The following is a 25,110-nucleotide window of genomic DNA, read 5'->3' as shown; positions in this document are numbered from 1 at the left end:
ACACACACACACACATACAATGCGCTCGCGCATGCAGTTAAACACGCACGCACACAGATTTGTAGACATGCCAAGATGGTTTAAGGCAGAGGTGTTAAACAGTGATGCGGTAACTGTCAACTTGCAATTGAAAGCTCTAGTTACAGTCCTCTTTTTGACTAAGTTCCTCCACTCCTTCGGTCACCATCGTCAACCTTTAAGTTCCAGGAGACACCTCCCATGGACCTTGAACTAAAGTTCCTTGAATCAGACTCGTGGTCTCAGCAGCAGTGGACCTTGAAAACAATCCTTTAGAGGGTTGTATATACAGGATATTACATTAATTACACACACACACGCACAGCCAGGAGCTACGGCTTAACCTCTGCAACCACAAATAGCCGAGTACATACACGCGCGCGCACACAATCTACAAACCTTCCTAATCTCTCACTCACCCTCCCCCCCCCACACACACACACCGCTTTTCGACACCTGAGTAAGGAGTTATTCAAGACACTATACACTGTGTACGTCAGGCCAATATTGGAGTATGCAACACCAATATGGGACCCACACCTGGTCAAGCACGTCAAGAAATCAGAGAAGACTAGTCCCGGAGCTAAGGGTACATCCTGGAGGTTACCTGGAGGTTATTCCGGGGATCAACGCCCCCGCGGCCCGGTCCATGACCAGGCCTCCCGATGGATCAGGGCCTGATCAACTAGGCTGTTACTGCTGGCCGCACGCAGTCCAACGTACGAGCCACAGCCCGGCTGATCCGGCACTGACTTTAGGTATCTGTCCAGCTCTCTCTTGAAGGCAGCCAGGGGCTTATTGGCAATTCCCCTAATGCTTGATGGGAGGCTGTTGAACAGTTATGGGCCCCGGACACTTATGGTGTTTTCCCTTAGTGTACCAATGGCTCCCCTACTTTTTATTGGGGGCATTTTGCATCGCCTGCCCAGTCTTTTACTTTCGTAGGGAGTGATTTCTGTGTGCAGATTTGGAACCATTCCTTCCAAGATTTTCCAAGTGTAGATTATGAAATCTCTCTCCCTCCTGCGTTCCAACGAGTACAAGTAAAGTGCTTCCAAGCGTTCCCAGTAGTTAAGGTGCTTGACAGAACTTATACGTGCAGTAAAGGATCTCTGTACACTCTATAGATCTGCGATTTCACCTGCTTTGAATGGAGATGTTAATGTACAGCAGTATTCCAGCCTAGAGAGAACAAGTGATTTGAAAAGGATCATCACTGGCTTGGCATCTCTCGTTTTGAATGTTCTCATTATCCATCCTACCATTTTCTTTGCACGTGCGATCGTGGCACCGTTGTGATCCTTGAAAGTGAGATCCTCAGACATTACTACTCCCAGGTCCCTTACATTAAAATCAACCTGACGACACTGGAGGACAGGATATGTCATGATAAGGGCATAAAATACTGAGAGGAATTGACAAGATGGATAGGGACAGAACGTTTCAGAGATGGGACACAGGAACAAGGGTTGCAACTGGAAGTGGGGAAAACTCAGACGAGTCACTGGGATATTAGGAAGTATTTCTTCAGCGTTGTCTAGTGGAAATATAAACACATATGCAGTATAATGTGATCCTTTATTGACTACGTTTCGCCCACACAGTGGGCTTTTTCAAGTCACAAACAGATAAAGGATCACATTATAAAAATCTTTGAAAGGGTCCTAAGAAGCAAGATCACCACCCATCTAGAAACCCATCAGTTACACAACCCAGGGCAACATGGGTTTAGAACAGGTCGCTCCTGTCTGTCTCAACTATTGGATCACTACGACAAGGTCCTAAATGCACTAGAAGACAAAAAGAATGCAGATGTAATATATACAGACTTTGCAAAAGTCTTCGACAAGTGTGACCATGGCGTAATAGCGCACAAAATGCGTGCTAAAGGAATAACAGGAAAAGTCGGTCGACGGATCTATAATTTCCTCACTAACAGAACACAGAGTAGTCGTCAACAGAGTAAAGTCCAAGGCAGCTACGGTGAAAAGCTCTGTTCCACAAGGCACAGTACTCGCTCTCATCTTGTTCCTCATCCTCATATCCGACATAGACAAGGATGTCAGCCACAGCACCGTGTCTTCCTTTGCAGATGACACCCGAATCTGCATGACAGTGTCTTCCATTGCAGACACTGCAAGGCTCCAGGTGGACATCAACCAAATTTTTCAGTGGGCTGCAGAAAACAATATGAAGTTCAACGATGAGAAATTTCAATTACTCAGATATGGTAAACATGAGGAAATTAAATCTTCATCAGAGTACAAAACAAATTCTGGCCACAAAATAGAGCGAAACACCAACGTCGAAGACCTGGGAGTGATCATGTCGGAGGATCTCACCTTCAAGGACCATACCATTGTATCAATCGCATCTGCTAGAAAAATGACAGGATGGATAATGAGAACCTTCAAAACTAGGGAGGCCAAGCCCATGATGACACTTCTTCACGTCACTTGTTCTATCTAGGCTGGAATATTGCTGCACACTAACAGCACCTTTCAAGGCAGGTGAAATTGCCGACCTAGAAAATGTACAGAGAACTTTCACGGCGCGCATAACGGAGATAAAACACCTCAATTACTGGGAGCGCTTGAGGTTCCTAAACCTGTATTCCCTGGAACGCAGGAGGGAGAGATACATGATTATATACACCTGGAAAATCCTAGAGGGACTAGTACCGAACTAGCACACGAAAATCACTCACTACGAAAGCAAAAGACTTGGCAGACGATGCACCATCCCCCCAATGAAAAGCAGGGGTGTCACTAGCACGTTAAGAGACCATACAATAAGTGTCAGGGACCCGAGACTGTTCAACTGCCTCCCAGCACACATAAGGGGGATTACCAACAGACCCCTGGCAGTCTTCAAGCTGGCACTGGACAAGCACCTGAAGTCAGTTCCTGATCAGCCCGGCTGTGGCTCGTACGTTGGTTTGCGTGCAGCCAGCAGCAACAGCCTGGTTGATCAGGCTCTGATCCACCAGGAGGCCTGGTCACAGACCGGGCCGCGGGGGCGTTGACCCCCGGAACTCTCTCCAGGTAAACTCCAGGTAATGTGTTTATATTTCCATTGTGTCGGTATTTTATACCATTTATTTCCGCTGTCTAGTGGAACAATCTGGAGTAATGTAATGGACGCAGGATCCATACATGGCTTTAAGAATTAAGAAGAGTTACGATAAGTTCATAGAGCACTAGTGTGTGGATCTAGTAGCGACCAGCGAAGAGGCGGGGCCAGGAGCTGTGAATCGACCCCTGCAATCACAAATAGGTAAGTGCAAACACACCTTCAGGCCTTCCTAAAACACATGCTTCCCCTTTCCCCCCGCCACTCATGGTAGACCTTCCCAAACATGCGTACACGCGTTCACACACACCTCTTTAGACTTCCCTAAACACACACCTGCAGCTCTTCCCCCACACACCTTCCAAAACACGCCTGCAAACCTTCCAAAGCATTCACACCTTCACCCTTATGGACATCTCTAATTTCCTACAAATTAGCAGCACAACGTTTCGTACTTACCGGACGGAGGATCTAGCCTCCACTACCTATTGCCCTCAATAACCCACACGGACTATCCTTCATAATAAAAATAATAATAATAATAATAATAATAATAATAATAATAATGACACCTATCGACATAAATGCATTACGATTAGTACAAAGAAAACGGCTGCGAATAAAACAACCAAGGTGAGTTACATAGGCATTGCGGCATACAGAAAAACTTACCCTTGAATGAATTATGAATACTGAGCAAAAATATCAAGAGCGAAGCTTCCCCTGGCATTATCCTCTCAGACACTTCCGGTCTTACAATGACAGGGTGCTGGTGTCTCATAATAAATTTATTTCGTTTCTGCGGTAAACAGGTAATGTAAACACGTTTACATGTAATAAGATATTGTTACGTACAAAAGCCACTAGCATGTGGTGCATTTCTGGCTAACTAATCCTAATCCTTAAAGACTACTTAACTAAAAACTAGACATGGGTTATTAATTAGGAGTTTTTAGATGTACAAATGAGAGGCAACTAAATGTACATTAAAATTTTATGTAATAATACTTCGAAATGATTCAGTTCCCCTCCCCCTCCCCACAGAGGTGCCACATCCCTCAATACAAAGTGAATAGGAGTTGGGAAAAGAGCAGTGAGGCGAGAGGGAGTTTGGGTGCAGTTTCTATTAAAAATAAAGAAATATAGGAGCACCGCCACACTAAAATTCACCGTTACACTGATGATATTCACCCACCACCACCGTGGCACCATCAATGTTCCTGCCATCACTGTACCTCAGTGTTATTTAGTAATAGTGATATACTGGCCTTCAATTGTGTGGTCAGCTGTTGTGGTCACTGTCCCATCAGTCTCGGCAAAGAGCATGGTAGTATGGTCAGTGTTGTGGTTGCTGTTCCAACAACCAACAGTTGTAAACACATTTGTCACTATTAACTGTTGTACTATTCTGAACATAAGAAAGGAGGAACACTGCGGCAGGCCTACTGGCCCATGCGAGGGGTCCAAGTCTCCCACCTGGAGGTTACCTGGAGGTTATTCCGGGGATCAACGCCCCCGCGGCCCGGTCCATGACCAGGCCTCCCGATGGATCAGGGCCTGATCAACTAGGCTGTTACTGCTGGCCGCACGCAGTCCAACGTACGAGCCACAGCCCGGCTGATCCGGCACTGACTTTAGGTATCTGTCCAGCTCTCTCTCGAAGGCAGCCAGGGGTTTATTGGCAATTCCCCTAATGCTTGATGGGAGGCTGTTAAACAGTTTTGGGCCCCGGACACTTATGGTGTTTTCCCTTAGTGTACCAATGGCGCCCCTACTTTTTATTGGGGGCATTTTGCATCGCCTGCCCAGTCTTTTACTTTCGTAGGGAGTGATTTCTGTGTGCAGATTTGGGACCATTCCTTCCAAGATTTTCCAAGTGTAGATTATGATATATCTCTCCCTCCTGCGTTCCAACGAGTACAAGTCAAGTGCTTCCAAGCGTTCCCAGTAGTTAAGGTGCTTGACAGAACTTATACGTGCAGTAAAGGATCTCTGTACACTCTCTAGATCTGCGATTTCACCTGCTTTGAATGGAGATGTTAATGTACAGCAGTATTCCAGCCTAGAGAGAACAAGTGATTTGAAAAATATCATCATGGGCTTGGCATCTCTCGTTTTGAAAGTTCTCATTATCCATCCTATCATTTTCTTTGCACGTGCGATCGTGGCACTGTTGTGATCCTTGAAAGTGAGATCCTCAGACATTACTACTCCCAGGTCCCTTACATTAGTTTTCCGCTCTATTGTATGGCCCGAGTCAGTAGTATACTCTGTTCTAGTTATTATCTCCTCCAGTTTTCCATAACGGAGTAGTTGGAATTTGTCCTCATTGAACATCATATTGTTTACCGTTGCCCATTGGAAAACTTTGTTTATATCTTCTTGGAGATTAACCGCGTCCTCAGCAGATGACAGCCTCATGCAGATCCTAGTACCATCCGCAAAGGATGATACGGTGCTGTGGTGTATATCTCTGTTTATGTCTGATATGAGGATAAGGAATAAGATGGGGGCAAGTACTGTGCCTTGTGGAACAGAGCTCTTCACTATGGCAGCCTCCGACTTAACTTTGTTGACCACTACTCTTTGTCTTCGATTTGTTAGGAAGTTGAAGATCCATCTCCCCACTTTCCCAGTTATTCCTTTAGCACGTATTTTATGGGCTATTACGCCATGATCGCATTTGTCAAATGCTTTTGCAAAGTCTGTGTATATTACATCTGCATTCTGATTTTCTTCCAGTGCATCCCAGGCCATGTCATAGTGATCCAGTAGTTGTGAGAGGCAGGAGCGACCTGCCCTGAACCCATGTTGCCCTGGATTGTGCAGATTTTGGGAATCCAGGTGATTTGCAATCCTGCTTCTTAGCACTCTTTCAAAGATTTTTATGATGTGGGATGTCAGAGCTATTGGTCTATAGTTCTTAGCTAATGCTTTGCTGCCACCTTTATGGAGTGGGGCTATATCCGTTGTTTTAAGTGACTGTGGAATTTCACCCATGTCCAAGCTCCTCCTCCATAGTGTACTTAGGGCACGCAAGAGGGGTTTCTTGCAGTTCTTAATGAAAACAGAGTTCCACGAGTCTGGGCCCGGGGCTGAGTGCATAGGCATGTTGTCAATGGCTTTTTCGAAATCTATCGGAGTTAGGGTAATGTCGGAAATCTGGCATACATTTATGGAGTTTTGAGGCTCATTCATGAAGAAATCATTTGGGTCGTCGATCCTCAGGCCGATTAGTGGTTCACTAAACACAGAATCGTACTGGGATTTCAATATTTCACTCATTTCCTTGTTGTCATCTGTGTAAGTCCCATCCTGTCTGAGTAAGGGCCCGATACTAGATGTGGTATTTGCCTTGTTTTTGGCATATGAAAAGAAATATTTTGAATTTCTTTCAATTTCACTAATAGCTTTAAGCTCCTCCTGCCTCCTGGTTCCTGTAAGAGTCATTTAGCTTAAGTTCGATAGTTTCCACTTCCCTGGTCGGCGCCTCCTTTCGTGTATCAGATATTCTAGCACTCCTGAGGAGCTCAGTGACTCTTCATCATCTTCTGTAGAGGGAGCATCTTTTTCTCTCCAGTTTACTCCTGCTCTTCTTTCTAAGGGGAATATGCCTAGAACATGCTTCGGCTACCAGGAAGTTGATTCTTTCAAGGCACTGGTTTGGATCCATGTCATTTAAGACATCTTCCCAACATGTTTCGTTTAGGACATGGTTTACCTGGTCCCAGTTGATGTTCTTGTTGAAATTGTATTTTGTGAAGACACCTTCACAGGTACATGCATTCTGCTGTTCAGGACCCCTATGCATGTACGTCTGGACTTCGATTAGATTGTGATCAGAATTAGTTGTTTTTGATATTCTTATGTCTCTTATCAGGTCCTCATTATTTGTGAAGATAAGGTTAAGTGTGTTTTCTAGTCTTGTTGGCTCCACTATCTGCTGGCTTAAGGTGTGTTTTTCGCAGAGACTTAGTAGCTCATGTGTGTGTGACCTTTCGTCTGTGCTACCTCCGGGTATTGTTTCAGCTATAACATTATTTGCTACATTCTTCCATTTTGTATGCCTTAGGTTGAAATCACCAAGCAGTAAGATGTTTGGGGATGGAGCTGGAAGGTTTTCCAAACAGTAATCAATTTTCAGTAGCTGTTCCTTGAACTGTTGTGAGGTTGCATCTGGTGGCTTGTATACAACCACAATGACTAGGTTTTGGTTCTCGATCTTTATTGATAGAACTTCAACTACCTCATTTGTGGTGTTCAGCAATTCCGTGCAGATAAGGGACTCTGACATACAGGCCAATCCCCCCTTGTTGCCTGTTTTTTCTGTCGCATCTAAAAAGGTTGTAACCACTTATCCATATTTCACTGTCAAAGTGATCTTTTGTGCGAGTCTCTGTGAAGGCTGCAAGCATTGCATTAGACTCCTCTAGAAGTCCACTGATTAAAGGTATTTTGTTGGTGGTGGATGGCTTAAGGCCCTGTACATTAGCAAATATGAACGAGGTTGTATTCTGTGTTTGTTGGGGGGATTTTGTTATTGGCATCAGTAGTTGTAATTCTGGAGGGCCATGGGTGGCCACTGGCTGTGCCTCCAGTCCAACAAGGCTCCAAGGTGGACTATTTTTGTTATTTCCTTCCATTTTCTTTTTTCGTTTCCTGCCACTAAAAAATCACCTGGAGTTGGGTTGTCGTAGCTACTACTGTTTGTCTTGTGGGGTCTGTGCCTCCTGGTCCCTTTTAGATGGTATGCAGGGCACTCGATGTTGTAACACTGCTTCTGGAGGACCGAGGAGTGGCACATTTTTGGGTGAAAGAAAGTACAGGAAGAAGAACGACACACTCCTTTAGACAGGAGGTCGCTACATTTTTTGGGATGGTCAAAGTTGCATGTCCCATTTTTTTCCCGTTATTCCATGCTTACAGATGCCCCAAGCATAATATTTGCACAAATTCACCTTTGGTTGAGAATTGTTGGGAGGTGTGTTGTCAATTTCTGCAGGTTCTGGGACTGCACTATAATCCTCAGTATCCAAGCCAGGGCCACCCCGTCCTGGATTCCATCTACTTTCCCCAGTAGAGGAAGAAGGAGGAGACTCCTCTCCAACATCTGTACTGTGGGCCACGGTCTTGTGCAATGATGGTTGTATATTTACGGTTTTAGATGGTTGTATATTTACTGTTTTTGTGGTGGTTTGGGTAGTGTCCCTAGGAGAGTCTGGGCTGGCAGTAAGGCTGGGGGCTGGGTCTGGGTCAGCACTGGGGCTGGGGGCTGGGGCTGGGTCTGGGTCAGTGGCTGGGCCTGGGCCAGCACCAGCACTGTGGGTATTAGTGCTATGGCTGGGGGAGCCTGGGCCAGCACCAGCACTGTGGGTATTAGTGCTATGACTGGGGGAGCCTGGGCCAGCACCAGCACTGTGGGTATTAGTGCTATGCCTGGGGGAGCCTGGGCCAGCACCAGCACTGTGGGTATTAGTGCTATGACTGGGGGATGGGTCTGGCTTAGCACCATGTGGGTGACTAGATAGTTTCGAGTCATCTGTTGTGGTATGGACATTCTGCATTTTTTGATACACTATCTCTTGCTCCAACCTAGTCAGGTCAGGTCACATTCACTTAAGGAAGGAGCACGGCATCAGACCTATTAGCACAAGCTAGTCAGGTCAGACTCGCACCCACTCGTGTATTTATCTAACCTTTTTTTAAAACTACATAACGTTTTAGCTTCTATGACGGTACTCGGGAGTTTATTCTACTCATCCACAACTCTATTACCAAACCAGTGTTTTCCTATATCCTTCCTGAATCTGAATTTTTCCAAATTATAACCACTGCTGCGAGTCCTGTCTTGGCTGGATAATTTTAGCACGCTATTCACATTCTCTATTTATTCTTGTTTTTCATTTATACACTTTAATCATATCCTCCCTAATTCTACGTCTCTCTAGAGTGCAGATTCAGGGCCCTCAGTCTGTCCTCAGAGAAGATTTCTGATACACGGGATCCTTTGTATGTTTCCTAGTGTATTTATATCCATTCTGTAATACGATGACCAAAACTGTGGAGCATAATCTAAATGAGACTTAACCAAGTTGAAGAACAACCTGATGACTCCTATTATGCTTCTTGATATGAAGCCAAGGATTCTATTGGCTTTACTGCAAGCACTTGTGCACTGTTGTCTTGGTTATAGATTACTGAATAACATAAACCTTTGTAGATGAATGGTTCAGAGAACCGACATGTTGATAAATTAGACACATGTGCAACTCTTGGGTATCTTTATTGAGGAAACGTTTCGCCACACAGTGGCTTCATCAGTCCATACGTAGGAGAAACTGGAAGAACAGGAGAAGAATGAGGTAATCAGTCCCTCAACCTTGAGTCGATGTGTTCAGTCCATCCATCTATTCAAGATTGATGGACTGAACACATCGACTCAAGGTTGAGGGACTGATTACCTCATTCTCCTCCTGTTCTTCCAGTTTCTCCTACGTATGGACTGATGAAGCCACTGTGTGGCGAAACGTTTCCTCAATAAAGATACCCAAGAGTTGCACATGTGTCTAATTTATCAACATAAACCTTCGTACCATACTAACATTCCATAGTTCTCAGCCTTGCCTTTTGGAAATTTTTACAACACTCGGGCTGCCTCTCACCGAGGTACAGTGACCCAACAAAGAAAACTTTCACTGTCACTCATTCAATCACTGTCTTGCTAGAACTGCGCTGACATCACACTTCAGATGGCCCTCCCAAACACAACATCCCCACCCGTCCTTCACAGTGCAAACACTGTGCCACGCACCTCCAGGACTCAAGTCCAGATAACCTTAACTTCGCAATCCTGGAAAATGTAATGTCTGTGGTGCTTATTTAGTCACTATATTTACCATGGGCATAGACACATTGTACCACCATTGCAATGTGTAATGGCTATTCACAAAATACCTATTAATACGCATCCCCCCCCTCCCCTCCAAAAAAAATAATTCTCTTAGGGTAGTTCAGCTAGGCTCTTTACGATAAATCACAAGAGAACACACAAGTGAGGATGTAAAACAAGGCAGTAATACAGCACTGGCGTAAGTAAACAAGTTAGAATATGCATAACTTATACTGTTATTCACTATATATTGAGTCTACAGAGCCCTCATTTTGCCTTTGTGTGACAGACAGACATACATAAACAACAAGAACAACAACTCGCACACAATCTTGGGGTTATCACACCGAACACACCCCCCGAGGCGCACATAACAAATAACTGGTGCAACATATGGGGGCCCGGCAAACATAAGAATAGCGTTTCTACATCTAAGTAAGGAGTCATTCACGACATTGTACACTGTACGTCAGGCCCATATAGGAGTATGCAGCACCAGTATGGAACCCACAACTGATCAAGCACGTCAAGAAATTAGAGAAAGTGCCAAGGTTTGCAACAAGACTAGTCCCGGAGTTAAGGGTTATGTCGTACAAGGAGAGATTAAGTTAACTTAACTTGACGACACTGGAGGACAGGAAGCATAGGGGAAGACATAATAATGGCATAAAATACCGAAAGAAATTGACAAGGTGGACTAGGACAATATTTCAAGGATGGGACACAGGAAGAAAGGGTCACAATTGAAGTTGAAAAGTCAGATTATTCACAGGAATGTCAGGAAGTATTTCTTCTGCACAAGAGTTGCCAGGAAGTGGTACAAGCTAGAGTGTGATGTAGTAAAGGCAGGGTTTATACATAGCATTAAGAAGTACGACAAGGATATTAAGAACAGGCAATGCGTGACCCAAGTAGCGACCAGCAGAGGCGGGGCCAGGAGCTGCGACTCTACCCCTGCAACCACAAATAGGTCAGTGTACACACACACACACACACACACACACACACACACACACACACACACACACACACACACACCAAAGCAAATCTATATACAAAGCCTGATCTTTTAATTCTTGACATGTGTCTGTAGTTTTTTCCTGTCCTACTAATCAGGGCATATTGTTGACAGCCACTGTCCCCTGTAATAAACCATACATCTAGTGTCTTCTTCTAACATTACTGAAAGCACTGCAACAGTGGCAACTGCTACTGTAAAGTTTATTTTTATACAAACGCTACGAAAGAAAAGTTGGTTTAAAGAGTTATCTGTGACATTAAATTTTAATTTGCTGCCTTTACTTTTATCACCACTTCCGTCACTGTTGATAAAGTGGCCTAAACCAGCCAAGTGTGAGACAAAGAAATAGTCATTAAGCAGGAGGGATTTTTTGATACAATTATCAGAGAATGACAGGATGGACAATAAAAACGTTAAAAATCACAGTACTATTTAAATTACTTGTGTTCTTAAGCTCCATTTCAGTTTACTGTCCCTAGAGAATTAATACATTTTAACTACTAGGAACAATTCAGTGGCTGGTATAAATCAGAAAAGCGATGATCAAACACTTCATCTTGAGAAAAGGCACTTTTCTCAAGATTGATGAACTCTACACACGGACTCCAGGCTGAGGGCCTGATTACCTCAAATTCCTCATCTTCCACCGCTCTTTGTATTGGACTGAAGAATCAACTGACTGGCGAAATGTTTCCTCGATAAAGATTCCCAAATGTTGTAAGCGTCGCAATCTTCATTATCACTGTTACAGTCGGTTAAACGGCAAAAGTTTAACATTTGTCAAATCAGCTGGCGTGTAGCAGAAGCACACAGGGCAAGATAATGCAATACACAAGTTAGGATTAGCACAAAAACTATCCCTATGATCAGGGAAGAATATCAAGGAAGTTAACTAATTACTGAGTATAATCTTAAAAGGTTCAAGTGTTCTATCTGGAGTGTATTAATACTGTCTCACCCCTGGTGAGACAGTATTAATAAACCGAAATACAAAGTTTCACATTGTGGAGTGTTTGCTTTCAGATCAATAGCTTGGCAAAAAAAAAAAAAACATGTCCACAAATTCAGTAGTAAATCAGGCCAAACCTTATCACTCTTGATAAGCTTCTCATTATGCAGAAGACCACAATCCACAAGCATTCAGCAATAAACCACACTCGAATGCTCATGGACAATAAGTTGAGATAATATACAATGTATATTAGAGAGGTGCAGGAGTCCCTGCAAGCAAGTGTTCATGTGTGAATGTAACCTGTTCTCAGTCTTCAATGAATCATCTCTGAGGACCCCTGTGGAAAGAGGGGGATGGGCAGACACTCTGATCCTGCCTAGTAAGCCTTGCTGCACAATGTTGTGCACCGAGGCTCACTAGCACCACCACCACACAACTCTCTACTTGACCTAAAAAAAAAAAAATGTCGGTTAAGCAAGGTCTGCCACTGAGCGCACACAACACAGCAGCCTCTGCCTGGATATCTGCCCATTCATTACCCAGGACTACAACATGCCTACAGTACCATCACAACTCTCTGCGCCTGGAACATAGATGGGCCAACCACTGTTGAATTGTGGGGCCACAGGGTGCGCCGTGGCATACTGCGCCATAGTCAGCACTGCACTCCTGGAGTATACCTAGAAGGGATTTCGGGGGTCAACGCCCTCGCGGCCCGGTCTGTGACCAGGCCTCACGATGGATTAGGGTCTGATGAACCAGGCTGTTACTGTTGGCTGCAAGCAACCCGACGTACGAACCACAGTCCGGCTGGTCATGTAATGACTTTAGGTGCCTGTCCAGTGCCTCCAAGACAGCCAGGGGTTTATTGGTAATCCCCCTTATGTATGCTGGAAGGCAGTTGAACAGTTTTGGGCCCCTGACACTTGTTGTGTTGTCTCTTATCGTGCTAGTGATTCACTAAACTCTGCGATCAGGATAGAGCAGTGAGACTGGCGGGCAGTTCTACAGTGAACATGGATCACTCTTCTTAGCTCAGCCACCAGCATATATCACAGGAAAACAAACCCACCCCTCTTATGAGGAGATGCATAAAAGGATAGAGGGGAGGGGGACATCTATTAGCATATTAATTGGTCCGGGGATCAGTGCTCCTGCGGCCCGGTCTCAGACCAGACCAGACCTAAACTGGAAACAAAATGTTAACTAATACAACCATATGAAAGGATAACTGCACAACTTATACTTATTAAAAATATTTACAATATTTACCGATCATCTCGCATGCACATGTAAGATCAGCCCTGCCAGAGTGCATAATGTTTAACAGGTTACCGGGCAGAAATCCACTTTGATCAGATGCGCACGGATGAGAAGAAAATGGAAGAGAAAGGAAAGAGAAAGGCAAGACGAAGGGAATTTTTTTTTTTTTTACCCTCGGAGCCCGGCCTTGGGCAGGTTCGTCTGGTGCTTGCCTGGTTAACTAGGCTGCTACTGCTGGGGGCCCGCTGGCCCACATATGCATCACAGGCTGATTGATCTGGCACCTGATGAAGATGCTTGTCCAGTTTCCTCTTGAAGGCTTCTACAGTTGTTCCAGCAGCGTAGAATATTATCTTCTGGTAAGATAATGAACCGTCTGGGACCATGAATGTTGATACACTAATCTTACTGTATCCACGGCGCCCCCTGCTTTTCACTGAATTTATTTTACACTTCCTCTCATACATCTCACTCCAGTGTGTTATGGCAGCGAGCAGATTTGGGACCAGATCCTCCAATAGCTCCACTCCAGCGAGTACATATTTAGGACTGAGGCGTTAACAGTAATTTAAATGCTTTTTAGCTCTTTGTGGGTCGTAAATTATCTCTGAGTTCTGAAATAAAGAAAGAGGATGGCAAGAGGAAAGAAACAAGACTGGAAAATACACTACCTCAATTTCACAGTTTATTCAGATCACAACCTAACTGAAGTACAGACCTGCAGACAGAGGTCATGACCAGCAAAATGCATAAGTTTTGAGGATGTTTTCACCAAATTCGACTTTTAACAAGAAAATCAAGTGGGATCAAATACAACACGTCCTTAATGAAACATGATTGAAAAGATATCTTAAATAACAGGATCCGAGCCGGTATTAAGAGAGGATCACCTCTGGGGCACTTGAAGTATGTTCAAGGCATAGTCTGTAATAAAGTTGGTAGAATTACCGACAATATGTAAAGTAAAAGGACACAAGTGCAACTAATGTGAAACTAATTTCCGCAGACGCAAGTGCCTCGAATCACCACTGATCGCTGTTTCGAATACAATTAAACAAAACAACGGCAGCTTCACCATCTCTGAAGTCTTAGCAAGAATCCTCCTGAAAATTGTAAACCCTGCATCACATAGTCTCTCCTGTTATACTACACAAAGCACATTACAGAGAGTGAACACTGAAACAAGCTGCCTCTTTCCAGTCTATATTTGTCCAACCTATTTTTATGTTACCCAAGTAATAGCTTTTATATCCTTTTACTCATGTACGAATTAATTGCTCTACCATATTGTATTACTACTACAACTTTTGTCACTACTACTACTACTACTACCACTAGTGAACATCGAAATGGTACCTCACTAGTATTGCACCTCACTCTGAGCCTTTATATACCCTCTGTGTCCATGTATTGTTTGTAATGGCTTGATAAAGCTCCTGGAGAGCGAAACGTTGCCACAATAAAATGTCACATTAGTTGCACTTGTGTCCTTTTACTTTACATACAAGGCATAGTCTGCTGAAGAAAATTATGAGATGTAGACTAGAGATTCCCTTTACAGGCGAAAGCGACGAATCACAAAGCTCCTCAAGGGAGCTAGACTATCTGAAATATGGAAGGAAGAGCTGGCCAGAGAAATATAAGTACTGAATTCAAGTTGAATGAATCGTACAGGAGCCTGGAGGGGAGCTAAAAGCAATTCATGAAACATTAAACCCAAGATATTTCTACTCGTATGCCAAAACCAAATACAGTATCAAGCTCTTGCTTCAACGAGATGGAACTTGAACTGATGGCAGCAAAGAAAAGAGTGAAATACTCAAGTCTCAACATGACTGTTTAATGAACTGTTAATCAGGCTAATAATCGACAATCTAAACGAATTCAAGAGACTTGAAACCCTGTCAATATTTTAAAAATTTCTGATATTAACATTGAACTTAAAAAAAAAAAAATAATGACAACATTCCCAAGCACTTTGCCCCAGGTCCTGACTCGTGGACCTCCGAGTTCATTAAGAACTGCAAGAAACTTCCTATCACGTGCCTTAAGTATTCTATGGAGGGAGCCTAGATACGGAGGTTATCCCAGTCGTTAAAAAAGGGATATATAGCCCCACCCCACAAAGGTGGCAGTAAAGCAATAGCAAAGAATTACAGAATGATAGCATTAACGTCCCAAGTTATAAAAAAATCTCTGAAAGATTCAATGAACCAAAATTGTCAATCACTTAGGTTTCCAACAATTACACAACCCAGATTATTATTATTATTATTATCAAAAAGAAGCGCTAAGCCACAAGGGCTATACAGTGCACAACCCAGAGCAGCACGGGTTCGAAGCAGATCACTCCTGCCTCTCGCAACTACTATGACTAGGCTTGGATGCACTGGAGGAGACACAATGCAGATGTATACACAGAGTTTGCAAAAGCCTTCGAAAAATGTGATCACGGTGGACTGACACACAAAATGCGTACAAAAGGAATAATTGGAAAAGTAGGCTGCTGGATTTCTGACCTATGAAACAAGACGTAGGGTAAGTCGGAGGCTGCGAAAGTGCAAAGGTGGGGGTACCATCATATGGGTATGCTGGAGTGTATGGGCAGATCACACAATACCATCACATGGGTATGGTGAGGTGTATGGACAGGTCACACAATAGCAACCAGAGGCGCCTTGGAGATAAGATAATACGATAAGAATGTTATCCTTATCTCACAAACATTAGATAACAGCATTCACTTTGTAGGAGAGAGAGAGAGAGAGAGAGAGAGAGAGAGAGAGAGAGAGAGAGAGAGAGAGAGAGAGAAAATGAGAATTAATCAGGACTAGACTAGACTGCACTTTTCCCTCCTCCTCTCTCTCCACATCCCGGACTGTTCTCTGACTGCGCCTTTCCCTCCTCTCTCCACATCCAGGCCTGTTTTCTGCACTACCTAAACACTACTAACCAGTGGTTCATACAACACTAGTAGTGCTGGAGGCTCGATCCTCCATCTGCTAAACGCCAAACACCCATCCGTCACATGTTTTACCAAACGTCTGTAAACGAACAAACAAAATTTCGACGCAGGCCCAGTGATGCCAGAAGTCTTTTGTTAATTTCGTCATTAATCTTGGCTAATGTATGGCAGCCTAACCAAACCTATGCGTTTTTTTTTTTATTTCAGTTAGCTGGTTGACCAAGCAAGCACCAGACGAGCCTGACCCATAGCCGGGCTCAGAGAGTAAGACTCGAAACTCATCAAAGGTACATCAAATGTAGCTTGAGGCGTGCAGAAATGCACGAAGATCAATTCTTGCCTGAAACTTTCTGCCCTAATTGAACAGTTAATGTGGCGTCACCACACGTCAGATGTGAGGTCACAAAACGTCATTAGACGTGACGTCCCCACGTCACAATATGAACAAACATGGCGCCACAGGTCAGTAGATGCTACGTCGGAAATAAATCGTATCAAATACCGACACAGTGGAAATATAAACACACATGCAGTATAATGTGATCCTTTATTGACAACGTTTCACCCACACAGTGGGCTTTTTCAAGTCACACACAGATCTACCTGGGGTGGAAGGTACGGGAGTATTTATAGTCATAGACAATAAATACTCCCGTATAGTATGTGGGAGAGGAGAGTGGACACGGCTTGAACGCTGCTGCCTGTAACATTAACTGACAGGCTACTTGTCTGTAGCCTGATGTGTAATTACTGAAAGGCAAGTTATTTGTAGCACTACGGGTAGACTAGTTACTAAAAGGCTAGTTAGGTATAGTTCCTATTCAACTAGAAGTGTAAAATGATCTTAAGGGTCTAGTTTTCTTGTGCATATTTAAGGGGTGGGAGGAAGCTGCCTGACCCTCAGGTCTGTGAAAGACATGGGTAAACATATCAACTTTTATAGTGTGGGAACACTTGTTCTTGGGCCATAGCAAAGATGTTGCCTTGTCTGGTGACATCTTCGTTAGAGCGAGAGAGCGAGAGAGAGAGAGAGAGAGAGAGAGAGAGAGAGAGAGAGAGAGAGAGAGAGAGAGAGAGAGAGAGAGAGAGAGAGAGAGAGAGAGAGAGAGAGAGAGCGAGAGAGCGAGAGAGAGAGCGAGAGAGCGAGAGAGCGAGAGCGAGAGAGCGAGAGCGAGAGAGCGAGAGAGAGCGCGAGAGAGAGCGAGAGAAAGAGAGCGAGAAAGAGAGCGAGAGAAAGAGAGCGAGAAAGAGAGCGAGAGAGCGAGAAAGAGCGAAGAAAGAGAGCGAGAGAGAAAGAGCGAGAGCGAGAAAGCGAGAGAAAGAGCGAGAGAGCGCGAGAGAAAGAGCGAGAGAGAGCGAGAGAGAGAGCGAGAAAGAGCGAGAGCGAGAGAGAGAGCGAGAAAGAGCGAGAGCGAGAGAGAGAGAGAGAGAGAGAGAGAGAGAGAGAGAGAGAGAGATAAAGCGAGAGGGAGAGAGAGAGGAGTGACCCTTAACCTAATATATGTAATAGTCTTTAATTCTTGTAGATTTAAATAGCATGACATCAGAATGTGAACTTGGTGTGTGGAAGACGGGATGACCAAGAAGGTCATCCCGTCAATGAAGACCTGGTGAGAGAGAGAGACTAAAGTACAGACGTGGGGACCAGACCAGTGCTGCCAGCAAAAGACGTATAAGGAGAGAACTATCTCAAAACAAGTGTGGGCAAGCAAAGTATCACAGCGGTCCTATGGTGTAATGGTTAGCACTCTGGACTTTGAATCCAGCGATCCGAGTTCGAGTCCCGGTAGGACCTGTCACTGAGGTGTGTTTTGCCGTAACAAGTCACTCATGTCAAGTTGTGAGAATACCAAGTGTGAAGTGAGAGTAGGTGAAGGGAAGGGGAGGGAGGACTGCATACAACCTAGTATGAAAAGGGGTTGGAAACAACCAGAAGGGACTTAGGAGTAAACATAGTGCATTTAACTAAACATTAAGATTGTGGGAGTCACTCGAAGCAAGGGTAGAAGGTTCAATACTTCGGTCATCAATTGCGGCTCACTCTCCGCGAATATTGCTGTACATTAACATCTCCGTTCAAAGCAGGTAAAATTGCAGATCTAGAGAGTGTACAGAGAACCTTTACTGCACATTTAAGTTCTACCAAACACCTCAACTACTGGGAACGCTTGAAAGCACTTGACTTGTACTCGTTGGAACGCAGGAGAGAGAGATCATAATCTACACTTAGAAAATCCTAGAAGGAATGGTCCCGAATCTTCACACACAAATCACTCCCTACGAAAGTAAAACACTGGGCAGGCGGTGCAAAATACCCCCAATGAAAATTAGGGGCGTCACTGTTACACTAAGAGAAAACACCATAAGTGTCCGGGGCCCAAGACTGTTCAACAGCCTCCCACCATGAATAAGGGAAATTACCAACAGGCCCCTGGCTGCCTTCAAGAGGGAGCTGGACAGATACTTAAAGTCAGTGCCGGATAAGCCGTGCGGCCAACAGTAACAGCCTCGTTCATCAGGCCCTGATCCACCAGGAGGCCTGGTCGTGGACCGGGCCGCGGGGACGTTGATCACCGGAATACCCTCCAGGTTTGGCTGTTGGTGATCGCGTAACACCCAGCATATCACCAGATATACACAACTTCGACGGCATATGCAAGACTGGCTACATAAACTGCTTTTAAGAACCTCAACAGTGTCCTTTTGGACTCCATAAACATGTCTTATCCAATTGTCGAGTATGTCGCGCCAGCGTGGAGCCCACATCTGGTCTAGAACGTCCAAGTTAACTAATAATAATAATAATAATAATAATCTTTATTTACTACAAGTGCATGTATATGGTATACAGTCCTAGCTGACAACAATGACATACTACTAGATAGAAAGCCACTTGTTATGCTGAGCATCTCGGGCAAATTAGGTCAGTGTCCCTGGATGCGACCCACACCAGTCGACTAACACCCAGGTACCCATTTTACTGATGGGGAACATAGACAACAGGTGGAAAGAAACACGCCCAATGTTTCTACTCTGGCTGGGAATCGAACCCAGGCCCTCGCCGTGTGAAGCGAGAGCGTTAACCACCAGAGCCCCAACTACGAGAACAGTTCTGAATTGAGAGGTCTGACACGAGACCATGGAAACTAAACTACTTACAATCAATTCAAGCCAAGAAAAGAGAGTGATCTGTTATTGAATAGATGAGGGGAAAAAAAAATTACCGGACGAGTCAGTAATATGATGCTCCGTTTATTGTCGCTGGCTAGAGATGGTGGTATCTACTTATTTTACATGGTAATGTGGTAGCCGTCGTTTCCATAGCCAGCCATTAGCAACCAAACTGGCTTACTGGTCGGCCTGGGAGACCCGAGTGACACAATCAAGCAAGTCTTGTGCCTCCTCCTGAGACCATTTGCTTACTCGTCACTTCATTCACACCGTCCTGAGCCTGAATTTGATTGGTTTCCATCTGCGTACCGTCACCTCATTAATCATTCTAATCTGGTCTCTGGTATGGAGGCGTTGCTTCACAAGAATAAACTATTCTGTCCTCTCGTCTATGTAAACTTCGCCAAGTGTGGTGTTGAATACTGTGTGGACCACCCTGCTGGTCTCTTCGTCGAGTGAGTGATGTATAATGTGTCAACACCACCACTACAACTATTACCTCAACTACCACCAACACTCCACTGCCGCTGCCCAAACTGCAGTTGGTGGTTGTAAGGGTGGTAAGCAGATTTTTTTATTAAACAAACCTGGGCACATCAACAATAATTCGAAAAGACTAACGTCATGATAAGAAAAAAATGGCAGATAACATTATATGTTGACAAATAATAAAAATCTAGAAATGGCTTAGAGTGCAGCAGAAGCCTTTCTCGTGTAGAGCTTTATCAAGCTTGATAAATACTCTACACAGCAAGTAAGTTTATTCAGGTACGGGTACCTGGAGGTTACCTGGAGGTTATTCCGGGGATCAACGCCCCCGCGGCCCGGTCCATGACCAGGCCTCCCGATGGATCAGGGCCTGATCAACTAGGCTGTTACTGCTGGCCGCACGCAGTCCGACGTACGAGCCACAGCCCGGGTACACACAAGTACAATTACCATACAGTGCAAATTACCCAGGATAACCCAAAAAGTGTCGAAGTGACTCAACAAAAGTGTGTCCTGCAGTCTTGACTGAGTCTGCAGTACGACATTTAGACCCAATAAGAACTTGGTTGAAAAAAAAGACAGGAGTTCTGAAGCAAAGTTCTCTACACATACCTGGAGGTTATTCCGGGGATCAACACCCCCGCGGCCCGGTCCATGACCAGGCCTCCCGATGGATCAGGGCCTGATCAACTAGGCTGTTACTGCTGGCCGCACGCAGTCCAACGTACGAGCCACAGCCCGGCTGATCCGGCACTGACTTTAGGTATCTGTCCAGCTCTCTCTTGAAGGCAGCCAGGGGTTTATTGGCAATTCCCCTAATGCTTGATGGGAGGCTGTTAAACAGTCTTGGGCCGCGGACACTTATGGTGTTTTCCCTTAGTGTACCAATGGCGCCCCTACTTTTTATTGGGGGCATTTTGCATCGCCTGCCCAGTCTTTTACTTTCGTAGGGAGTGATTTCTGTGTGCAGATTTGGGACCATTCCTTCCAGGATTTTCCAAGCGTAGATTATGATATATCTCTCCCTCCTGCGTTCCAACGAGTACAAGTAAAGTGCTTCCAAGCGTTCCCAGTAGTTAAGGTGCTTGACAGAACTTATACGTGCACATGGTTCTACCCACAACTGTAGTGCTACAATAGTTGCAATAAAAAAAAGAGGCACAAATGGGAAATTATGAAGACTGAGCCTGGAATAATCCAAAAAGTGATTTATTCCACTGTAACGCAGAGGGTAATGGTAATGAAGCCTTAAAGAAAAAAATTAGAGCACACAAGCTAATAAAGTTTATTTAGGCACAGGTACATTATTATTATTATTATCAAAGGGGAGCGCTAAACCCGTAGGATTATGCAGCGCCGGTGGGTGGGGGATGTGGAAGGTATTCAGGCTTAATTCAGAGAACTGGAGCACAGATCCAATTCCCTAGATCAAGAGCCCCTCACCAACGTCAAGGAACCTTCCTTGAGGGGACAGGTACACTGTACGATAACAGGTACACGTAAGTACAATTGCCATAGTGTAAATTACTTAGGATAACCCCCCACGAGTGTCAAAGTGACTTATTTCCTTTGGAATTCTCGCTTAGGTAAGATCTCATAGTACGAGCAGTGGCCGTCTGGAGCTGCCTGCACGGACAGGTGTTGAAAAGCATGAAGCACGTCAATGTTATTTTCCAGTATCAACACCATTTCCTCCGATGATAGGCTACAAGAAAGACGTATCATGAGGTACATCCGCCGAGTGCACATGCCATACCTGGAGGTTATTCCGGGGATCAACGCCCCCGCGGCCCGGTCCATGACCAGGCCTCCCGATGGATCAGGGCCTGATCAACTAGGCTGTTACTGCTGGCCGCACGCAGTCCAACGTACGAGCCACAGCCCGGCTGATCCGGCACTGACTTTAGGTATCTGTCCAGCTCTCTTGAAGGCAGCCAGGGGTTTACTGGCAATTCCCCTAATGCTTGATGGGAGGCTGTTGAACAGTTTTGGGCCCCGGACACTTATGGTGTTTTCCCTTAGTGTACCAATGGCGCCCCTACTTTTTATTGGGGGCATTTTGCATCGCCTGCCCAGTCTTTTACTTTCGTAGGGAGTGATTTCTGTGTGCAGATTTCGGACCATTCCTTCCAAGATTTTCCAAGTGTAGATTATGATATATCTCTCCCTCCTGCGTTCCAACGAGTACAAGTCAAGTGCTTCCAAGCGTTCCCAGTAGTTAAGGTGCTTGACAGAACTTGTACGTGCAGTAAAGGATCTCTGTACACTCTCTAGATCTGCGATTTCACCTGCTTTGAATGGAGATGTTAATGTACAGCAGTATTCCAGCCTAGAGAGAACAAGTGATTTGAAAAGGATCATCATGGGCTTGGCATCTCTCGTTTTGAAAGTTCTCATTATCCATCCTATCATTTTCTTTGCACGTGCGATCGTGGCACTGTTGTGATCCTTGAAAGTGAGATCCTCAGACATTACTACTCCCAGGTCCCTTACATTATTTTTCCGCTCTATTGTATGGCCGGAGTCAGTAGTATACTATGTTCTAGTTATTATCTCTTCGAGTTTTCCATAACGGAGTAGTTGGAATTTGTCCTCATTGAACATCATATTATTTACCGTTGCCCACTGGAAAACTTTGTTTATATCTTCTTGGAGGTTAACCGCGTCCTCAGCAGATGACAGCCTCATGCAGATCCTAGTATCATCCGCAAAGGATGATACGGTGCTGTGGTGTTTATCTCTGTCTATGTCTGATATGAGGATAAGGAATAAACTTACCTAAATAAACTTTTTTTGTTACTAAGACGTTCTTCATCGATATATTATAATGTATTAGAGTACATAGTATTACCATTACCAACAACACAAACAGGATGCCTTTATAGTTGTACATTCACCCCCAGGATATAACTGACTAACTCTCCCCTCCATGTATTTGTTTTAAACCAATTCTAACGTCCCTCTTGTGTTCCCACACTATTTCAAAGCTACTAGTGTCTGGGAGAAAATAAAGTATTACATTACAGAGTCCCTCCTTGGGAAGAGCAGTTAACAAAGGACTCATGGTTAGAGATATCAGTGCCGCCTAACCTTGCCTCTACGCCACAGACCACTGGGATAGACCACAAGCTATAAAGGTCTGGGTGCCTGCCTGGCCCACCTACCATGGGCACTTGTCGTACACCGGTTGTCCCTCTAATAAAAATTTACAACCCGTCAGCAAGCTAGTGGTGGAGTTCACAGTTTTAGGTTGGCAACTGCTAACTGTCAACAGTTATCAGTTGTGGTAACCATGACTGGTGGTTTGCTAGTTACTGTAGTATCGACGTTGGTATGGTAGTGATGGCTAGTACGTATATACAAACCCATTCAACTCTCCCAGCTTAAAAAAAACAATTAGACAGATTTGCGGCTCACAAATCAATCCTAAATCTCCCCGAAGCAACATTTTACTACAATACAATCTACCTCTCGTTTACTTGGATTGAAACTGAACAAATTCATAGAAAAGATGTAATACCACACAGAAAGGATATAGAATACCACACAAAGGATGCAAAATAATACCACACAGAAAGGATGCAAGATAATACCACACAAAGGATGCAAGGTAATACCACACAGAAAGGATGCAAGATAATACCACACAAAGGATGCAAGATAATACCACACAAAGGATGCAAGATAATACCCCACAAAGGATGCAAGATAATACCACACAGAAAGGATGCAAGATAATACCACACAAAGGATGCAAGATAATACCACACAGAAAGGACATAGGATGACAGAATATTGCTTTCTCTCTGTTGTTAACATGCAAGATGGCAGGAAAATCTTACCAACTTACATTATGTACTTGTATTTGCTTTATTGTGTTACTCAAAGATTTGGCACTAGTTAAAGTTACCCAAAGACCTGGACTTGCTTCTGGAAGTCACCGTCTCGGCGGCCCGGTCCCAGACCAGGCTTCTTTGCTGGCCTGATCCATCAAATTGTTAGTGCCCGCCCAACAAGTGCACCACAGCTCGGCTGATCAGGAACTGTTCTGAGGAATCTGCCGAGCTCCCTTTTGAAGACAGCTACAGGTCTACTGGTAATCTACCTTGTGCATGAAGGGAGGGTAGTGATGAGTCGTGGTCTCTTAATAATTACCGAGTTCTCTCTCTGTACTTACCGCTTCCCTGCTTTTCACTGGAGGTATCCTGCGCTGTCTGCAAGCTTCTTGTGCAAGTAATAATTTCGGTGTGAAGGTTTGGCATCAATCCCTCCAGTATCTTCCAACATTCTCTCCAGTAGCATAGGCCAGTAGGTGACTTGGACCTGCTTAGCAAGGGCCAGTAGGCCTACTGCAGTGCTCCTTCTTTCTTATATTATGTTCTGAGGAGTACAGAGACTTCAAGCACTCCCGTAATTTAGGGGCTTGACTGAGTTTATACGAGCTGAATGGTGTTGTAATAGTGTCAGTCACTACTACTCCCCCACCCTAGACTCCACACTAGGTGTAGTGGTAAGTTGGTTGGTCGAGTAGTGATAGGTTGCTTGGTTGGCTGGCTGGCTGGGTGATGGGTATGTGGTGGTGGTGGTGATAATGTAAGTGAATCATCATGGCTCAAGGTTGGAATCAAGGTAGGCTGTGTCCTCTATGGATAACACGCTGTTGATCCACGGAACTGGAGCTACCAATCTTTCTCAGATCAAACCTGATTACCTTCCATTCCAAAGGTGCTATATGAACTCTGAGTTCCCAAAAATAATAATTTATGCCAAGTATGATGCAGTGCTATAATTTGTTACATTTATCATTTCATTGTCAGTTATAGTGGCTCTGGTGGCCTGGTGGTTAACGCTCTCGCTTCACACGGTGAGGGCCTGGGTTCGATTCCCAGCCAGAGTAGAAACATTGGACGTGTTTCCTTCCACCTGTTGTCTATGTTCCCCATCAGTAAAATGGGTACCTGGGTGTTAGTCGACTGGTGTGGGTCGCATCCTGGGACACTGACCTAAGGAGGCCTAGTCACAGACCGGGCAGCGGGGGCGTTGACCCCCGGAACTCTCTCCAGATCTCCAGATATAAGTAGACAGTTGTTGTTAGCACAGTGCCTTGTGGAACACGACAGTTGTTAGTACAGTGCCTTGTGGAACACGACAGTTGTTAGAACAGTGCCTTGTGGAACACGACAGTTGTTAGCACAGTGCCTTGTGGAACACGACAGTTGTTAGCACAGTGCCTTGTGGAACACGACAGTTGTTAGCACAGTGCCTTGTGG

General features: G+C 44.6%; 1 protein-coding gene and 1 non-coding gene across 2 annotated transcripts in view; one reads left to right on the top strand and one right to left on the bottom strand.

The window, feature by feature from the left end:
- Positions 1-25,110, bottom strand: part of LOC128692689 (mRNA decay activator protein ZFP36L1) — a 276,448-nt gene that overhangs the window by 183,657 nt on the left and 67,681 nt on the right. The window lies entirely within an intron of this gene.
- Positions 17,904-17,975, top strand: TRNAQ-UUG (transfer RNA glutamine (anticodon UUG)). Its single transcript has one exon. It is a non-coding gene; the product is annotated as a tRNA-Gln (tRNA).

The sequence above is a fragment of the Cherax quadricarinatus genome, chromosome 30, assembly GCF_038502225.1.
Source record: "Cherax quadricarinatus isolate ZL_2023a chromosome 30, ASM3850222v1, whole genome shotgun sequence".
Taxonomy (NCBI): Eukaryota; Metazoa; Arthropoda; class Malacostraca; order Decapoda; family Parastacidae; genus Cherax; species Cherax quadricarinatus.
The sequence above is the reverse complement of the archived record's forward strand: the minus strand, read 5'-3'. Positions and strand labels throughout refer to the sequence as shown.